The following is a 404-nucleotide window of genomic DNA, read 5'->3' as shown; positions in this document are numbered from 1 at the left end:
TACCATCGCGGGCAATGAACACGAGTGAATAAACAAGTTCTTCTTAAGGCACATTGCTATGTTCCTTTTCATTACGGAATTCAGTTTTACAAACGCCTGCTCTTGTTCACCTCTTCATGTCATGAATTTTTATCCCGCAACTTCCTTCAAACCTCTGGTTGGTGCACTGTGCTATGAATCCGACCACCTGAGTTTGATTCCTAGCCACGGCGAACATCAGTGGTGAGACATCTGAAACGGGTGCACAAAACCTGGTGTGGTTGCAGTACTGCGTGGTGAAACAATTCCCATGGCTGACACATCATGGGGAGGCATTCATCCTGTAGTGTATTTACAAAGAAGATGTAAATTATTTTATTTGAGGATATCAAATGTTTTATGCATGACAAAAATTTCCACATATT

The sequence above is a fragment of the Lampetra fluviatilis genome, chromosome 7, assembly GCF_964198595.1.
Source record: "Lampetra fluviatilis chromosome 7, kcLamFluv1.1, whole genome shotgun sequence".
Classification (NCBI taxonomy): domain Eukaryota; kingdom Metazoa; phylum Chordata; class Hyperoartia; order Petromyzontiformes; family Petromyzontidae; genus Lampetra; species Lampetra fluviatilis.
This window is presented reverse-complemented; position numbering follows the sequence as displayed.